This window comes from Sus scrofa, chromosome 5 (genome assembly GCF_054392235.1).
Source record: "Sus scrofa isolate SSC_HxYL_T2T_F1_AM1 chromosome 5, Sscrofa_HxYL_maternal_Yorkshire_Landrace_v2.0, whole genome shotgun sequence".
Classification (NCBI taxonomy): domain Eukaryota; kingdom Metazoa; phylum Chordata; class Mammalia; order Artiodactyla; family Suidae; genus Sus; species Sus scrofa.
Window position 1 is genome coordinate 29,511,796 of NC_139387.1, and position 15,793 is coordinate 29,527,588.

At 34.4% G+C, this 15,793-nt stretch overlaps 1 long non-coding RNA gene across 3 annotated transcripts in view; it reads left to right on the forward strand.

Annotated features, from left to right (window-relative positions):
* The window catches only part of LOC102167263 (uncharacterized), a 384,081-nt gene that overhangs the window by 201,905 nt on the left and 166,383 nt on the right, over positions 1-15,793 (forward strand). Inside the window, exon 3 of one of the 3 annotated variants that reach the window (XR_014803462.1) lies at positions 7,502-7,570. The exons of the other annotated variants lie outside the window; for them this stretch is intronic. This is a non-coding gene — a long non-coding RNA (uncharacterized LOC102167263). The remainder of the gene's footprint in view (positions 1-7,501; positions 7,571-15,793) is intronic. 3 annotated transcript variants of the gene reach the window in all.

Genomic DNA, 15,793 nt, shown 5'->3' on the forward strand with positions numbered 1-15,793 from the left:
AAATCATTCTCCCACTTGTATTTATAAACTCTGATATGCTAAAGCATTGTCATGTGTCTGAGCTTAGCTATTTCCAACCCTTTCAAACTCCTCACATAAAGCATTTAAAATTTTTCCTTTGTTTCAATACCAGTATTTGTGGCCCAGTTTTAAACTATTCAGTAAAATATTTTATAAATTAAATAAGGTATTTTTTTGAAATTACCTTTTGAGTACCACATAAACTCAAAATTACTGCCTCAGATCATAATTATTGTCTTCTCTATCTACTCTATTTTAATAAGTTTAGCATTTAACTGTGAAAACAGGCCAACACATTTTGTGTGTGTGTCAGTGATCTAATCTTACTTTTTTCTCAATGTTTAAAGAGGTGATGATCACATGCATATAAATGAATTGACCTTGTCAAATCTATTAACCAAATAGTCTGATGACACTGACAAAACTTTTTTTTATACAATATTAGTTTTTTTTTTCCGTACTAAATTAAAATCCTCTGCATGTTTGCTATTACTGTGGCAATAGGTAGTTTAGCAGTGTGAGGAGATGATACTTGTAACTGCCTAGGAAGGACAGGCATTTATTGTTTTGGTTTTGTTATTTTGATACTACTCTTTCTCTTTACACATGAATTTCATTATGGACTATTGAAATCATCTTCTCCTTTTTCTTCTAAAATTTTATTGTGAAATAATATTAAATTTACAGTAGAGTTGTAAAGATAGTACACAGGTTTCGTGTATACCTTTTACCTAGCTTCCTCTTGTTGTCTTACATAACAATTGTGCTTCTATCAAAAGTGATACATTAATATTAATATAATGTTGTTTTATTTTATATTTTTCCTTTTTGTGAATGCATGTGAAGCACATGGAAGTTCCTGGGCCAGGGATGAAATCTGAGCTGCAGCTGCGACCTATGCTACAGCTGCAGCAACACTGGATGCTTAACCCACTACACCATAGTCAGAACTCCTGATACAATATTATTAACTCAGTTCAGACTTTTTAAAAATTGCATCTGTCTTCCACTCATTTTTTTTCTCTTCTAGAGGGCATTTTCTTTATTTGTACCATTTTTTTCCCCAATTTGGGACAGCCCAGTCTTTGCTTGTATTTCATATTACTTTTAAAGACTAGGGTTAAATTTGAGTTTGTCTAATATTTTCACATGATTGGACTTAGTTATGAGTTTAGGGGTACAATATCATAGAAGGGAAGTGCCCTTTTCATCACATCATATCAAGGAGTACATCATATCAACATGAGTTATTACACTTGATGTTAAAGTTGATTATTTGGTTAAAGTGATGTCTGTCCAGTTTCTCCAATGAAAAGTTAACTATTTTCCCTTTCTATTTTCTGTTCTCTGGAAATGAGTTACTAACTCCAGCCCATATACAAGGGGACACAAATTAAACACATCTCTTAGAGGGAAGTATATCAAAGATTTTGTGGATATGTATTAAAGCAAGCACAGGAAGTATGTTAACTCATTTCTAAATACATATCTATATGCATTTCTGTTTTTATCTATAACTAAATATTAGTTCATAGTTTTCTCTCCAGCTCTAATCCAATACTACATGGTGCATTCCTCCTTACTTGTACAATAACTTCTTTCTTCGAGAGCGGGAAAGTGGGAATCTTGGCTCTCATTATTCACCACCTGTTCACTCATTTGTCCAACCATAATATACATGTAAATTACTTTCAGAATCACTAAATTATAGCTTTTTGAGAAACATAATTACATGCTAGAATATACTGTTTGTCTTTAACCTTATAGTATCTAGACAAAACACTGTTCAACAATGATTTTGGTCAATTTCATTTTCCTAATCTCCTTCAGTCATGTCATACATTTATATCACAGTTAATTCATTTTTCATAGTCTTGATCATATCCTGATTTCCCCTGATATCCTGGTTTATTATTTTTATTGTCTGACAAAAGAAGTCATCTAGTGTGGTATACATTTTTATGGGCTTTAATGAATACATAGTCATGGATCAACTGCCACAGTATTATCTTACATATTCATTTATATATGGCCCCTTTGTAGTAACCCACTCTCTCCTCCATAACTCTTAGTAATGATTGATGTATTTTCCATCCTTGTAGTTGTGTCTTATTAGAATGCCATATAAACGAAATTGTGCAAAATGGAACACTTTAGGCAGGTTCCTTTCACTTAGGAAAATGCATTTAAAATGTATACATACCATGTATATCAAATCATTCAGGCATCTCTGGGAAAAATCACACTTGATAATGGTATATGATCCTTTTACTGTATTAATGAATTTTGTTTGCTAATATTTTGTTCAGGATTTTTAAATCTATGTTCATGTCTGATACTGACCTCTAGTTTTTATTCCTATCCTTTCTTCCTCCCTCCCTTCCTTCCCTTCCCTTCCTCTCTTCCTCTTTCCTTCACTCTTTCTTTTCTCTCTCTCATCTTCCCCCTTTTATTTGCCTGGTTTTGGAATCTGGTTATGCATGTGCACCCCTTCTATCATCTCATTATGGTTCCTTCTTTATGTCTATAGTTGTAGAAGAGCTAGTCTTCCAAAATTCTCATTGATAATTACTCTGTAAATAGTTATAATTTTGGTGTGCCCAAGGGAGGGGGTGAGCCTAGGATCTTCCTACTCTGCCATCTTGGACAGTCTACCTGTTCATGGACCTTTGTATGTTTATTTTGTAGGACTGTGGCCTTGCTAAACTCACTTATTACTTAGAGTAATAGATTTCATTGGATTTTCATGTAGACCTTCCTATGGCTGCTTTCATGCTGCAGTGTCAGAGATGAGTAGTTGCAGAGAGATTGTATGGCCCTCATACAAATAATTATATTAAAATTAAATCACTTTTAATTTACTTTCTGGTTATTTACTTCTTTGAGTTAGTTTTTGGAAAGTCATGTGTTTCAAAGAATTACAGAATTTTATGTAATTTCTGAAATTTATGGAGATAGAGTTGGTAGTGATATTCCTTTTTCTTTTAATTTCTGTGGGGACTGTAGTGATATCCTCACTTTTATTCCACTATTGGCAATTTGTGTCTTGTTTTATCTTTTTTTTTTTTTTTTGTCTTTTGTCTTTTGTCTTTTCAGGGCTACACCTGCAGCATATGGAGGTTCCCAGGCTAGGGGTCCAATTGGAGCTACAGCTGCCAGCCTACACCAGAGCCATAGCAATTTCCAGATCCAAGCTGCATCTGTGACCTACACCACAGCCCATGGCAATGCTGGATCCTTAACCCACTGAGCAAGGCCAGGGATCAAACCCACAACCTCATGGTTCCTAGTCAGATTTTTTTCCACTGCACCATGATGGGAACTCCATGTGTCTATTTTATCTTGATCAGTGTGGCTATGTCAATTTTATTCATCTTGTCAAAGATGAATTGTTTTCACTTAAAAAAATCTTTTGGAGTTCCCATATGGCTCAATGAGTTATGGATTTGATGTTGTTACTGTGGCACCTCAGGTTGCTGCTATGGCTCCAGTTCAGTCCTTGACCTAGGAACTTCCACATGCTGCAGGCACAGCCAAAAAAAAAAAAAAAAAAAAAATTGTTTTCATTGTTTTTTTTTATTGTTGTTTGTTCTAAATTTCATTAATTTCTGTATTATATGTTATTGTTTTATGTATTTTGGCAGTTTTTTTGGTTTATTTTTTCTTTGTATTTTTTTTTAAGGTACTCCCTATGGTAACAAATCTATCCTTTTTTTTTTTTTTAACAAAACATGCAGTGTTCTAAGTTTCCCTCTAAATATTCCAGCTGCGTACAACAATTTTGAAATATTTTATTTTCATTTTGCATCAATAAGGCAACAGAGATCCTAAATGACACAGTAGAAAAGTTAGACTTAACTGACATTTTTAGGACATACATCCAAAAGAATCAGAATCTACATTCTTCTCAAGTGCACATAGAACATTCTCAAGGATTGACGACATAACGGGGCATAAAACTAACCTCAGCAAATTTAAGAGTACAGAAATTATTCCAAGTATCTTAACTGACCACAATGGAATGAAACTAAAAATCAACTGCAAGAAAAAAAATTGAGAAAAAATAACTACATGGAGACTAAATGACACGCCACTAAAAAACAAATGGGTCAATGAGGAAATTAAAAAGGAAATTAAAAAGTACCTTGAGACAAATGATAATGAAGACACAACCATTCAGATTTTATGGGATGTCACAAAAGCAGTGCTGAGAGAGAAGTTCATAGCAATACAGGCCTTCCTCAAAAAAGAAAAAAATCTCAAATTGACACTTAACCCACCACCTAAGTGAATTAGAAAAAGAAGAACAGGAAGCTAAAGTCAGGAGAAGGAGGGAAATCATAAAAATCAGACATGAAATCAATAAAATAGAGATTCTGGAGTTCCCTCCTGGCTCAGTGGTTAACAAATCCAACCAGGAACCATGAGGTTGTGGCTTTGATCCCTGGCCTCGCTCAGCGGGTTAAGGATCCGGCATTGCCATGAGCTGTGGTATAGGTCGCAGACGTGGCTCGGATCTGGCATTGCTGTAGCTCTGGCCTAGGCTGGAGGCTACAGCTCCAATTAGACCCCTAGCCTGGGAACCTCCATGTGCCATGGATGTGTCCCTAGAAAAAAAAATAAATAAATAAATAATAAAGTAGAGGTTCAAAAACATGAGTCACTGTCATGGTTCAGCAGAAACGAATCTGACTACGAACCATGAGGTTGTCGGTTCCATCCCTGGCCTTACTCAGTGGGTAAAGGATCCGGCGTTGCCATGAGCTGTGGTGTAGGTCACAGATGCAGCTTGGATCTGACATTGCTGTGGCTCTGGCATAGGCTGGCAGCTGTAGCTCTGATTCGTCCCCTAGACTGGGAACCTCCAAATGCCACGGGTGTGCCCCACCCCACCCCCAAAAAGAGAAAAAGAAAAAAAATCAATAAAACCAGGAGCTGTTTCTTTGAAAAGGTAAGCAAAATTGACACACCTGGCCAGACTCACCGAGAAGAGGAAAAAAACCCAAATAAAATAAGAAATGAAAAAGGAGAAATCACAATGGATACTGCAGAAATACAGAAAACCATAAGAGAATATTATGAACAATTAGATGCCTACAAATTCGACAACCCAGAAGAAATGGACAAATTTCTAGAGACTTACAGCCCACCAAAACTGAATCAAGAAGAAATAGATCAACTGAACTGATGGATCACTAGAAATGAAATTGACTATGTCATAAAAACACTCCCTACAAACAAAAGTCCAGGACCAGATGGCTTCCCAAGCAAATTCTACCAAACATACAAAGAGGAACTTATACTCATCCTCCTTAAACTTTCCAAAAGGTTGAAGAAGAAGGAACACTCCCAAAGACATTCTGTGAAGCCACTATCACCCTTTACCAAAACCAGACCAAGATACTACCAAAAAAGAAAATGATAGGCCAATATCTTTGATGAATATGCACACAAAAATTCCCAACAAAATTTTAGCCATCTGAATCCAACAACATATAAAAAAGATCATATAACATGACCAAGTGGGATTTATCTCAGGTTCACAAGAAGAGTTCAACATAAGCAAATCAATCTGTCATATACCACATTAACAAAAGAAAAGTCCAAAACCACATGATCATCTCAATAAACGCAGAAAAAGCATTTGACAGAGTCCAACATCCATTCATGATAAAAACTTTTACCAAAGTGGGTCTAGAGGGAACATACTTTAATATAATCAAAGCCACTTATGACAAACCCACAGCAAATATAATACTCAATGGAGAGAATCTGAAAGCCTTCCCACTAAAATCTGGAACAAAAAAGGATGCTCACTCTCACCACTTTTATTCAAACATAGTATTGGAAATCCTAGCCGCAGCAATCAGACAAACAAAAGAAATAAAAGGTATCCAAATTGGAAGAGAAGAGGTAAAGCTGTCACTGTATACAGATGTCATGATACTAAATACAGAAAACTGTAAGGACTCCACACAAAAACTACACAAACTGATCAACAAATTCAGCAAAGTTGCAGGGTACAAGATTAACAGTCGGAAATCAGTTGCATTTCTGTATACTAACAATGAAATATTAGAAAAGGAATACAAAAGTATTTTTAATTTATTTATAGCTCCCTCATTTATTTAGGTGTTATTTAAAGAGTATTTATGTATATCTAAATGTTTGTGCTAATTGCCCAGACTCATTTCCAATACTTGTTCTTAGTTTAATTCTATGATCTGAGAACATAGTTGATTTTTTTTTTTTTTACTATTAAGTGCGTTAAGATTTATTTTTGTTCTATTTTGGTGAATGTGCATTTGCCCTGGTGGACATTCTTTAGCTGAGTTTTCTATGACTGTAAAATAGGTTATGTTATGAATAGTGTTGTTCAGATCACCTACATCCTTATTGATTTTCTTTATGCTGGTTCTATCAATTATTCCCATTGTAGAATCCTACAGCTGTAATTGTGAATGTGTCTGCTTTTTTCTTTCAGAACTGTGAGATTTGCCTCACTTGTTTTTTGGCTGTATTTTTGGGTGTGTAGACATTTATGGTTGCCATGTATGCTTGCAGAATTTTTGTTTATCATTATTAACATCTCTTTTTCTCTGTTATATTCCTTGTTCTGAAATCTCCATCTTAATTTTGTCTTTTTTTTTTTTTTTTTTTTTTTTGCTATTTCTTGGGCCACTCTCGCAGCATATGGAGGTTCCCAGGCTAGGGGTTCAATCGGAGCTGCAGCCACAGGCCTATGCCAGAGCCACAGCAACACTGGATCCGAGCCGTGTCTGCAACCTACACCACAGCTCAAGGCAACGCCGGATCGTTAACCCACTGAGCAAGGGCAGGGACCGAACCCGCAACCTCATGGTTCCTAGTTGGATTCGTTAACCACTGTGCCACGATGGGAACTCCTCCATCTTAATTTTGTATATCCATTCTGTTTTTATTTTGTTTGTATACCATATATTTCTCATTTTTTACTTTTAATTCAGGTGTGTGTGTGTGTATATATATATATATAATATCTTTTATGTATCTTATATCTTTCTATTTGAAATAAGTTACTTGAAAACAGCATATAGTTCCAAGAGGTTTCTACCAGTGTTTTAAGGTGGCAAGTTTCCTTGATCTTCCTCCTACAGATTAAAATTTTCCTTTCAAATAGAAATAGGAAAATTAGGTTTTGGCAGAATTTCAGCATGGCAGCTTTTTCTCTCCCATACCTAGTAGTACAAAACAAGTTTATCAATATTCTTCTTGGTCTTCCATATGACTGCCTGTAAAGTTTGTGGAGGAAAAGCCTATAAGAGGGTATACATCCCTTTATGTCAAAAGCACCCTCGGGCTGCAAATTCTCATTTTATCCCAAACTCAGCCTTTAGTAATTTGTTTTTAAAAAACATAGCTGAATCTTTTACTTGCTTCTGTGTTGTCCAGTGGCATCTACCCTGGTCAACTAATACTTCAGTTCTCTTGCTCCTTGTAGGTACTTATCTGTCACTTCTCAGATTCCCGGTTAGTCCTTTGACTTGTGTACCAGTTTTTTATGGCCTCTGTAAGTAATTACCACAACTTTGTGCTTAAACAACACAGTTTGTTATTTTTTATATTTCTATGAGTAGAAGTCTGACATAGATCTTACTGGGAGCAAATCAAAGTGTTTCCAGGGCTTCTTCTTTTCTGTGGGATCTGGGAAGGATTTATTTCCTTACCTTTTCCAGCTTCTAAAGAATATGCCTTCTTTGGGTCATAACCTTTCTCCTTCATCTTCAGATTTAGCAGAGATGAGCTGAGTCTTGCCTATATCATATCACTCTCTTTACCACTTTTATGACCTGCTCCCTTCATATCCAGTGAGTTTAGTAACATCACAAGATGTTTTTGTTTTTGGCTGCACCTGTGGCATGTAGAATTTCCTGGGCTAGGGATCAAACCCATGCTAGATTTGCAACCTCTGCCACAGCTACAGCAATGCCAAATTCTTAACCTGATGCACCACATGGGAACTTCCATTCTTTTTGTTTGTTTGTTTTTCCTTTTTTTTTAAATGTCCATCCCAACAGATGTGGGAACAGGAATTTGAAAACCATACATAAAATTTATAGTTTGAATATATAAAATATGCCTTCTCAGCTATATGTAGCTAAATATCTCAGTTTTTAATCAAAATGTTTATACTTTATTTAGATATTTGGAGTTATGGTTGTATTATCAGGTAATATATTCCATGCAGCATTTAGATAATATCAGGTTGTACAACTGCTCACCTTTCACATTCTTCAGTAAATGTGCAAGATGTCCATAAAACATCACTTCAAAGTACACATTAGAGAAAGATATGTTGCCTGTCACCCACACTCAAGGGATTTCAAGTATTAGGAGATGCAGGAAAGAATATCATACCAGAAGATAATTAAGCACCATAGTCATAATTCACATGAATTGAGTGAAAGTAGAAATGATAGTAGTATTCTTAGGGAGTGGACAAAAGGGAAAGCTATCAAGAAAAAAAATTTAGAGAAAATGGCATTAGATATATACAAGGGGTTTTATAGCTCTTAACTCTGTTTCTATACTTACACTTGTAGCTAAATCTGATAAATCCTGAAGAATGCATCCAAAAACTGCTAGCCAGTAACATAAATTTATTCATTTATATCCTAGAAGCAAAGTGTATCATGGTCATCTATCAATCTAGAAATGATATATATCAGAAATCCAGGAAGAACAGAGCCAGGCCAGATCTCTGTTGGCATTTCCTGGATGTACCAAAAATTCAATCAGTCTCTCTCATTTTGTTCTATATCCTCCAAACTGTAAGATCTCTAAGGGCCACATTTCACATGGATAGAACAAATAGTACCACATGAGGAAGGCTATTTATAATACACTACTTTCTTTATAATTTGTACTATATTAAATATCTTGTCATTATTTTGTGGCCACATGATGCATTCTCATATTTTTCTATTTGACATTCCAATCAAACACTGCACAAGGAGGAACAATTTCCTGCTCAGCGTAATCAAAATCATAATTTCACTATCTGTAAACATTCTTTAGAAAGCATTTCATGATATTCTAATACTTTTAAGACTGTTAGCGTGTTTGATCCCTAAACAACATTCTTGATGTAATTTTGGTGTTTCGATGGAATTATAGCCATATGGATCTTTATAAACAAGATACAGAAACTTGCTTTATTTTCTCTTAAATGCTCTAAGTCCTTCCTAGAGCATCTTCAGAAGACAAAAGATTATAAAACCTTGATAAGAATGTAAAAGAGGCCAACAGTTCCTGCCTGTGTCTTTTCTGACTGATAGTTAGAGCTTAATCTGGCCAAGAATTGCAGTTTCCGGATCAGAAAGGAATTGCTTAGGAAACCCTACAGTTCAGTGATCAACCAGATCTGGTCTTTGGTTCAACTCATCCATGCATTTCATCAGGAAAAAAAATTATTTTGTACCAGTTATGTGCATCCTACCTTCGAAGGACATGTGGACTCCATCCCCTTTGTGTGATGCCGCATATAAGGATGACTTTATGAGAATCCTCATCTTTTTTATGTAGAAGTTTACTTGATTTACAATGTTGTGCCAAATTCTGCCATACAGAAAAGTAACCCAGTCATATAGATATAATTTTTCTTATCTTCTGTCATGGTCTATCCTAAGAAACTAGATATACCTCCCTCTGCTATACAGTCAGACCTTATTGTCTGTCCATTCTAAACATAACAGTTTGCATCTACTTACCCCAAACTCCCAGTCCTTCCCACATCCTCCCCCTTGGAAACCACAGATGTGTTTTCTATGTCTGTGAGTCTATTTCTGTGTTGTAGTTAGGTTCATTTGTGCCTTATTTTAGATTCCACATTTAAGTGATAACTAGGGACAAATGTTCCCTAGTTATCACTTTCTCTTTCTGCCTTACATCACTTAGTATGATAATCTCTAGTTGCATCTATGTTGTTGCAAATGACATTATTTCATTCTTTCTTATGGCAGGATAGTATTCCATTACATATATATAAACACTCACACATACATACCACATCTTAAGCCATTCATCAATCAGTGGATGTTTTGGTTGTTTCCATGTCTTAGCTATAGTAAATAGTGCTATAATGAAACAATAGGGGTGCATGTATCTCTTTGAATTATAGTTTTGTCCAGATATATGCCCAGGAATGGGATTGCTGGATCATACAGTAGTTCTATATTTAGTTTTCTGCAGTACCTCCATACTGTATTCCGTAGTGGTTGTACCAATCTACAGTCCTACCAACAGTGCAGGAGGGTTCCCTTGTCTCCACACCCTCTGCAGCATTTGTTATTTGCAGACTTATTAATGATGACCATTCTTACTGGTGTGAGATGGTACCTCATTATGGTTTTGATTTGCATTTCTCTAATAATTAGTGATCTTGAGCATCTTTTCATGTGTCCACTGGCCATCTGTGTGTGTTTGAAGAAATGTATGTTTAGATATTCTGCCTATTTTTTGATTGGGTTGTTTTTTTGCTTTTGAATTATATGAGTTGTTTGTGTATTTTGGAGATTAAGCCCTTGTTGGTTGCATCATTCGCAACTATTTTCTCCTATTCCATAGGTTGTGTTTTTTTTTTTTTTCTTTTTTTTATGGTTTCTGTTACTGTGCAAAAACGTGTAAGTTTTATTATATTCCCTTTTCTTTTCTTTTTTTTTCTTTTCTTTTTTCTTATCTTTCCTTTCCTTTCCTTTTTGACTTCCCCATGGCATATGGAATTCCCAGGCCAGAGATCAGCTATAGTTGCAACCTGTGTCACAGCTGCAGCAATGCCAGATCCTTAACACACTGCTGGGCCAGGGATTAAACCTGCATCTCAGTGCTCCAGAGACACTGCTGATTCCATTGTGGCACAGTGTAAATTCCTATTTTTGTTTTTATTTCTATTGCCTTTGGAGACTCATCTAATAAAATACTTGTAGAGTTCATGTCAGATATTGTTCCTAGCCCTCTTCTAGGAGTTTTACGGGGCCCTATCTTATGCTTAAGTCTTAAAGCCATTTGGAATTTATGCATAGTATGAGGGTATGTTCTAGATTCACTGATTTACTTTTAGCCATTCAGTTGTCCCAACATCACTTGCTGAAGAAACTTTCTTTTTACCATTTTACCTTCTTGCCTCCTTTGTTGAAGATTCATTGACTGTAGTTGTCTGTGTTTATTTCTGGGCTCTGTGTTCTGTTACCTTGATCTGTATATCTGTCTTTGTACCAGTATCCCACTATCTTGATTACTGTAACTTTGTAATATTGACTGAAGTCTGGGAGAGTTATGCCTCTTGCTTTTTTTTTTTTTTTCCTGTCAGGATTGCTTTGGCAATTTGGGGCCTTTATATATATATATATGTAATGATTTTTATTTTTTTCCATTGTACCTGGTTTACAGTGTTCTATCAATTTTCTACTATACAGCATGGTGACAATTTTGGGTTTTTTATGGTTCAATATAAATTTTTGGATTGTTTAGTTCTCTGAAAAATGTCATGGGTAATTTCATGGGGATCACATTAAATGTGTAGATTATTTTTGGTAGTATGATATTAATGCTTTTTAATATTTTAAAAAGACACTTTAACGATATTAATTCTTCCAATCCAGGAGCATGGAATATCTTTCCATTTCTTTGAATCCTCTTTAATTTCATTGATTAATGTTTTATAGTTCTCACTATGTAAGTCTTTCATTTCCTTGGTCAGTTTTATTCCTAGGTATTTAATTATTTGGGGTGTGATTTTAAAAGGTATTTATTTAAAAGATATGTAACCAATTTCTGAATATTAATGTATCCTGCTACTTTGCTGAATTCATTGATCAGATCAAGTAGTTTTTTGGTAGAGTCCTTAAGGTTTTCTATACATTGTATCATGTCATTTGCATATGGTCACAATTTTACCTCTTCTCTTCCAGTGTGGATTTTTTCTTTCTTTTGTTTGTCTGACTGCTGTGTTTAGGACTTCCAATACCATGTTGAATAGAAGTGGTGAGAGTGGCCATCCTTGTCTTGTTCTCAATTTTAGTGGGAAGGCTTTTAGCTTTTCTTTGTTGAGTATTATAATGGCTATGGGTTTTTCATAATGGCTTTTATTATGTTGAGATATGTTCCCTCTATACCCACTTTGGTAAGGGTTTTTCGCACGAATGGATGTTGGATTTTGTCAAATGCTTTTTCTGCATCTGTTGAGATGGTCATTTTTTTTTTTTTTTTTTACTTTTCTCTTATTAATGGTAAATGACACTGATTTGTGTATGTTGAACCATCTTTGTGAACTTCTGATGAATTTCACTTGGTTGAGGTGTATGACCTTTTTTGTGTGTTGTTGGATTTCATTTGCTAAAATTATGTTGAGAATTTTGGCATTTATATTCATCAAAGATATTGGTCTATAATTTTATTTTTTGGTAGTATCTTTGTCTGGTTTTGGTATTAGGATGATGTTGGCTTCATAGAATGTCTTTGGCAGTGTTCCTTCTTCAGTCTTTCAAAAATGTTTAAGAAGGATGGTATAAGTTCTTCTTTGTATGTTTGGTAGAATTTGCCTATGAAGCCATCTATTCCTGGAGTTTTATTTGTAGTGAGTTTTTTTAAAAAAATTATATATTCAATTTCATTTCTAATGATCAGTCTGTTTAAATTATCTACTTTTCTTGATTCAGTTTTGGTGGGCTGTATGTTTCTAGAACGTCGTCTGTTTCTTCTAGGTTTCAAATTGTTAGTATATAATTGTTCATAGTATTCTCTTATGGTTTTCCATATTTCTGCAGTATCAGTTGAGATTTCTCCTTTTTCATTTTTATTTTCTATATTTGGGTTCTCTTTCTCTTCTTGTTGGTGACTCTGGCCACAGGTTTCTCAGTTTTGTTTACTGTTTCAAAGTACCGCTCTTGGTTTTATTGATTTTTTCCTATTTTTTTAAAATCTCTATTTAATTGATTTCCTCTCTGGGCTTTATGATTTCCTTCATTCTGCTGACTTTAGGTTCTGTTTGTTACTCTTTTTTATAATTCTTTTAGGTGGTAGTTTAGGTTGTTTGAGATTTTTCTTGTTTTTTATTTTATTTTATTTTATTTTTTTAGGAAGGCCTGTATCACTGTGAACCTTCCTCTAAGAAATGCTTTTGCTGCATCCCAGAGATTTGTAAGGTTCTGTACTCTTAAATTTGTTGAAGTTAGTTTTGTACCCCAGTCTGGTCAATCCTAAAGAACATTCCATGTGTACCTGAAAATAGTGTATATTCTTTTTGGGGGGACGCAATGTCCTGAAAGTATCAACTAAGTCTAAGTGTTCTATTGTGTCATTTAGGATCTCTGTTGCCTTATTGTTTTTCTACCTAGAGAATCTCTCTATTGATGTGAGTGGGATATTAAATTTCCTACCATTATTGTATTCCCCTCCATTTCTCCTTTTATATCTGTTAGTATTCATTTTATGTATTTAGGTACCCCTATATTAGGGACACATATGTTGACATGTGTAGAATCCTCTTGTTGAATTAATCCTTTTATCATTAGTGTCCTTATCTTTCTTTATGGCCTTTGCTTTTAAGTCTTTTTTGTCTAATATGAGTATTGTGACTCCTGCTTTCCTGTCATTTCCATTCACAAGAAATATCTTTATCCACCTCTTCACTTCCAGTTTATATGTGTCCTCTCCCCTATGGTGAGTCACTTGTAGGCATCAAATTGTAGGCTCTTTTTTTTTTTTTTCAATCCAGTCTGTCCCTCTAGGTCTCTTTGAGCATTCAGTCCATTGACATTTAAGGTAATTATTGATAGATATGTATTTATTGCTATTTTAAACTTTGTTTTCCAGTTTCTCCTTTGTTACTTTCTTTTTATTTTTATGGTTTGATGACTTTCTTTTGTTTTATGCTTATGTCCTCTTGGTTTTTCTGAATGCATTGTTTGTTTTTGATTTGTGGTTACCCTCTTTTTCAAGTATGTTATCCAGCATCTTCATCTTTACATGAGAAAACTGACTAGATTTTGTCTGATTTATGTGATCCAGCTCTCTTCTCCCAGTAGTTTTGTGTTACCTTATTACTTCAAATCCCTTATGGCTAGAACTGGTCTTTAGAAGGACAAATTGAATGATGATAAGAATGCATTAATATCTAGATTAAATTCTATGCCTTTTGCAGTGTTACTCCAGGATTCTTTTTATTCCAATGTATTTTGATATGTACTCCATGCATTGCTGCTTCTAGCTTTCAAAGTGCCATGTATAGTGTAGTAATTGATGACATATAATATTACTCTGAAGTTGAAAGTAGTGTGTCATACACCTGCAAGTCAGCAAGTTCATTGCTAACATTTTCGAAGTTTGCCATACTCAAAAGAGCACAGAGAATGAAAAATGTATTTCTTGAAAACTACATATCCTTTACATACATTGCAACTACTTATGGCATAACACCATTTAATAGTGTAGAAACATTAGTGTGCATAGAATAAGTTCCATAAGTAGGGAATGTTTACTATCTGTAGGTTTCTAGGCAGAGTTTCATCAGTCTCTTTCAAATTTGGGGAGTTTGGGCTCACTTCTAAATATTATTAAATTTGAATTTAATTTGAAATAACTTGAGTCAAACATTTATAAAATTTTAAAAATTTCTATATAATTAAAGTTTTGAACCTTTAATCTTTTACTGAGTCACATTTTTCCCTTATGTAACACTGAGAGCTTCTGATTAAGTTTTTGAGCCCTGCTGAAGTTCATTCTAACATGACGACCCTTCAATTACTATCTTTAAATTAGCTTTTGTCTCCTCTTACCCTTAGTTTTCCTAGAAATATTTCTTTACATGCTTATTAGATGAATTCCAACATGTGAACTTTATTATGCTCTAGAATATTTTTTGAAGTCTATCAAAAATTAGGGTACCTGTATCAAGCACAGTATTACATCTACATTTCTGATTAACTAAGAGTACCCTGCAAAGACCGTAAGACAGATACATACAAAGAGGCAATAAGGAGAAGGAAGAACACATATATTAATTTATTCCAGCATATCAGTTATAATGCATGATCAATACATGGTAAATGGATAAATGTTGATGGATGGATGGATGAAGGGATATCTTAATAACTGTTTTCTAAGGTAATTTTAAAAAGACAGTTCTAAAAACTTTCAGTTACAAAGTTGTCATGTTTCTGATTGGGCAGGGAAATAAAGGCCTAAAAATCAACTTCATTGTATAACCTTAGCCAGATTACTTATCAGAGTTTGATGGTTATAAAATAAGATTTATAGTAGATAGATGCTAATTAACTTGATGGTTTATAATGAAAATATTAATTCAGGTTACCCATTATGTATAATGCAGATACAAATATTCTCACTACCTAAATTATTGGCTGAGATTATAATAAGGTATTTTGGAAATACTAAAAGCTTAAAAATGACATTTTTAGTTTTACCATATCATGTTCAAGATTTTCTAACTTATAGGTCTGGAAGGTCTTAATCATTGATCTCTACTCTACATAGACAGAAAATTCAAATGTGAACAAACATTAATAATATGATGGCTCCTTATAGTATGAAAGAATCAATAATGGTGATTTTGAGCAGCTTTAGGAATTTAAGTAATTAGGGACTTAGGTAATTCATTCTAAGTTTCATAAATAGAGTGGTATGGCAATGGTAGAGGATTGCAGTAAACTTCATACAGTATTTCTTTATGAAAAGAGATAAACGACTTCTTTGGGATATGCCAGGGGTTTAGTTG